Here is a 4,161-nt window from a genome sequence, read left to right on the forward strand (position 1 = left end):
GTGCTCCTCCTGTCCCTCCTTCCCCCATCCAAAGGCAAGGCTCCATTAAAATACCAAAGGAGCTTTCCCCTGCCTCCCCTCTTACCTCCCAACCAAAGAGAGATAAGTCCCCTCCCCCTCCTCTTAGCCACAATAGTAGCAGTCCTTCAAAATCCGTAGATAAACCCCAAACTGCTCGAACCACGTAACTGGTACCCAGTCCAAGCCCCTGACCTAAAAGAACTCAGGCAGGCAGTGAAGGAAGATGGCATTCACACACTGTGGACAAAATCCCTCCTACAGAGCCATATTGTCAATTTAAACACACCCCAAGATTGGAGAGATATTTGCGGTTCTGCCCTTCCTGATCCAATGTTTCTAGAATGGGAGGCCTACTATCGTGATGAGTGTCTTCAGCAAGTCAGGCAAAACCAGGGAAGGGAAGATGACACTCCATGGGGTTTTAAAGAACTCTTTGGCCAGGAAGATTTCTCTACTGGGGCACAACAGGCAAGTCAGCCAGCAGGCTACTATGACCAGGTCTGCGTCTGTGATATTCAAGCCTGGAATAGGCTTACTCCACCTTCAGGGTCACAAGACCCTGCCCACTCCCTGCTCTCCCTTCATCAGAAGCCTGGAGAACCCCTATCTGATTTTATCCTCAGAACTAAAATGAGCTTAGAAAGAAAAATCTCCAACCCCACAGCTAGGGACCTTCTTCTTAAAACCATTGTTTAGGAAGGCATGACTTCTGAGGCTAGGCTAGCTTGCCAGGGTCTCCGGGAGGAGCATCATGGTAGATGGATTGTAGCAACCAGAGAAATAGGAACCCCATCAAATCAGGTCACATCCATAGCTCAGGCATTTGTGGCAGCAATAAAAACAGAAATAATCTGCCTCAAATGTGGGAAGAGAAGACATTGGAAGGATGAATGCCCTACAACCTGCCCTCTTTGGGGCCGGGAGACCCTTGAGACCTTGAGCTCATGTGTTCCCTGCACTCGAGCAGCCACCCGCCGCTGCGTGATCCGCACTGGCCTCCTCGAGAGCGAGCTGGCCCCGCCACGACCGCCACCCGCGCTAACCGCTGCCAACCGCCACCGAGTTGCCCGGAGAGAGCTGAGAGGCAGGATTGAGCAAGGCGGGCGAGGCCACCACCGATGGCATCACACTCCCGCAGACCACGGATGATGTGCCCAGCACTCACCTCGTGGGGAGCCCCAGTGGAGACGCAGCCCCCGGACCTGCCCCGGCCTCTTCAGCTCCCATGGGCAGCGAGGACTCAGAGAAGAAAGTTCTCACCACCAAAGTTCTTGGCACTGTCAAATGGTTCAATGTCAGAAATGGATATAGATTTATAAACCAAAATGACACCAACGAAGATGTGTTTGTATACCAGACTGCCATCAAGAAGAATAATCCACGCAAGTATCTGCGCAGTGTGGGGGAGGAAGAAATTGTAGAGTTTGATTGGTTGCAGGAAAAGGGGGGTCCTAAGGCAACAAATGTGACTGGCCCAGATGGAGTTCCAGTAGAAGGGAGCCGCTGTGCTGCTGATTGTCACCGATATGGCAGGCGCTGTGGACTTCCCCATAATGTTGGTGAGATTAGACAGATTAAAGATGGAGTTGCCGAGGGAACAGAACTCCTGGTCCATCGGAATCCAACCTACCAACTGAGGATCCAAAGGGGACCCACTCACCCATACACAAGCCCATATCGTTCCCTACAGGTGGTAGAGGACACGGAAAGAGCTAGCTCAAAGAGAGTTCCCTCCAGTTATTGCCCACAGAAAACCTCTCTGCAAAACTCCAGGACAGTGAGTGAGTAATCCCAGGCTAGTTCACAAAACTAGGCAGGCTTCTTTCTGTCTCCCCCCTCTTTCTCCATGTGTTCCTTGTTAGGTTCTTCTAATATTTAGCTGCCACTAGCTCCTGCCTAGTTCAAAAGACTAGGCCCCACTCTTTCTCCATGTGTTCCTGGTCAACTTCTCTACTTTAACTCCATCTCCTCTTTCTCTCTGTCTGTCTCTCTCCCTCTCCATGTGCTTTACAGTTCAAGGGCAAGATGGTGGCGACCCCCTAGCCTCCACTTTGCCCATGCCCCCAGCTCAACAGAGAGGGCTCCTTCACAGACAACAGCTGTCTTTCAAGTCACAGTTTCTGCTGTGACCCTCCTAAGACTCCTTCCTTAGGTGAGAGATTCTTATAGCCTTTCACTCTCTGACTCTTAGCTCTCCTATCAAGCCTATGTGTCTCTGCCTATAACTTTCTTCAAGTTAGCTTTTTGATCCTTCTCTACAATTAAAATTTCTAATAAAAAGAAAGGTGGAATACAGGTCTTCTCTGCCACCCAGACACCACATCGCAGAGCAAGGCCCCTCCCCACTGCTTCTAAACCCCCCATTACTGCTTCTTCTTGTAAACATTTCCTTTTCTTCCTAACAGGAACACCTAGAACAACAATGCTTGTGTTTTTTTCAACCAAAAATTTTGTTATTTTTTTATTTTAATGCTGCCTTTTCTAATACTCATGATATATGTCCAACATTATTTTTCAACCTTTATAATTTCTTCAAGGTTTAAAAGCCATCTAATTTCCTTTCACAGTTTAAGTGAACATGCTGATCACCATTTCTTGAGTCTTAATTAACAACTAATTTCTTTTACAGGCAAACTGTTGCTGCCAATCCCAGATACAAAATTAACATTGTTTTCCTCCCTCAGCCATCCAAAAACAAACTCAAAGATACCTTCCAAGACTAAATTTTCCTCAACACCTTTGCTTTTCCAGGATCTTAATGACAGGCCATAAGGTGCTTGTTCCCAAGCAATTTAATGCTCAGTATCCAGCCTACAGACATCTCCCTGCCTGAAATGCTGCTTCCCTACTGTGATTATTCTACAGGTATACCCACAGATCCAACAGAGTCCAGCATCCTCTGGAACCTGCCTGAGATGCCAAGCTGCTTTCTCCCAGCCACCTCATCTGACTGTAGACTCCAGAGACATGCTGAGATCCAGAGACGGCGCCACTTCCTGGAACCTGCCAAGCTGCCTTCTTCCAGCAATCTCATCTGACTGAAGACCCCAGAACATGCTGAGATCTAGAGACCCACACCAGGCTCCAGAGATGCACACCAGAACCCAGAGATGCTCACTACAGAAGACAGATCCAGACCTTCCAGCTACAAATGAACTCTTTTGCCAAAGTCACATAGCTAAAGTTAAACTTTAGTGAGGAAAAACATAATGTCTATTTAGATTAATCAGATGTCATCACCCTCAACTGCACAACCTGTATTTAATTGTTTCAATGATTCCCTGCCTTCCAAACCCTACCCTTAATTCCCATTATCCTTGACTTAGTTATGCTACACCCTCTGGCCTACATAGTGGTTTTCTTTTGACCACCTCATCCAAAATTTTCACTAAAAAGACTGAGATGTTGAGCCGTGAAGAGATGGTTTGGACATAGCCTGGTTGAATGAGCTTTGAACCCCGGAGACCCTTTAAGGGATGGTAGACTGTTCAGCTCTGTTCCTAGGCCGCCTTGATACAGCACTGGATTCGGGATAGCCTGGGGACCCAACAAGACATTGCCTGTCAGGGATGGCAATTATCTCCCAATGCTCCCAGATTCCAGACTACACCACAGGGTCCACATCTCTCATTAAACTGCACCTTGCAGATTACAGAAGATACAGAGCCGCCCCTCTTTTTATGAAAGAAAAAAGGGTGGGATGTTGGGCCTTGGACGAGGTAACTCCATTTAACCTGTTACCTTCAGTCACGTAGGACAGGTAGAGTGTGTGACTAACAAGTCTCCACCTCCAGAGATTTAAATATTAATGAATTATCAAAAGGCCAGGGGCGTAGCTAATTAAGTTATTCCCTCCCCTTTCTACCTTCCCTATAAGATTGGTCTCCCCTGGCTTTTGGCGGGGGAAGCGCATACCACTTGTGTCCATTCACCATGCCATGAACAATAAAAGCTTTGGAAAACCAGACTCCACGTGTCCATGGTCTCTCCACCTGATTCCCAGCTTTTGGAACCCTGGAACCTTGCCAATGCAGCTGCCAGCCCGCCCAACGACAGCTGCATGAATGTGGGATCCTCCGCTGGTGGCACAGGAAGCCCTGATGCCGGACCGCCCTGAGACTCTGACACCGGACTCCCTCC

At 48.2% G+C, this 4,161-nt stretch overlaps 1 pseudogene; it reads left to right on the forward strand.

Annotated features, from left to right (window-relative positions):
• Positions 1-988: 988 nt before the first annotated feature.
• On the forward strand, positions 989-1,714 carry LOC117701643 (Y-box-binding protein 3 pseudogene; annotated as a pseudogene).
• Positions 1,715-4,161: the final 2,447 nt, after the last annotated feature.

Source organism: Arvicanthis niloticus, unplaced genomic scaffold (assembly GCF_011762505.2).
Source record: "Arvicanthis niloticus isolate mArvNil1 unplaced genomic scaffold, mArvNil1.pat.X pat_scaffold_1638_arrow_ctg1, whole genome shotgun sequence".
NCBI lineage: Eukaryota > Metazoa > Chordata > Mammalia > Rodentia > Muridae > Arvicanthis > Arvicanthis niloticus.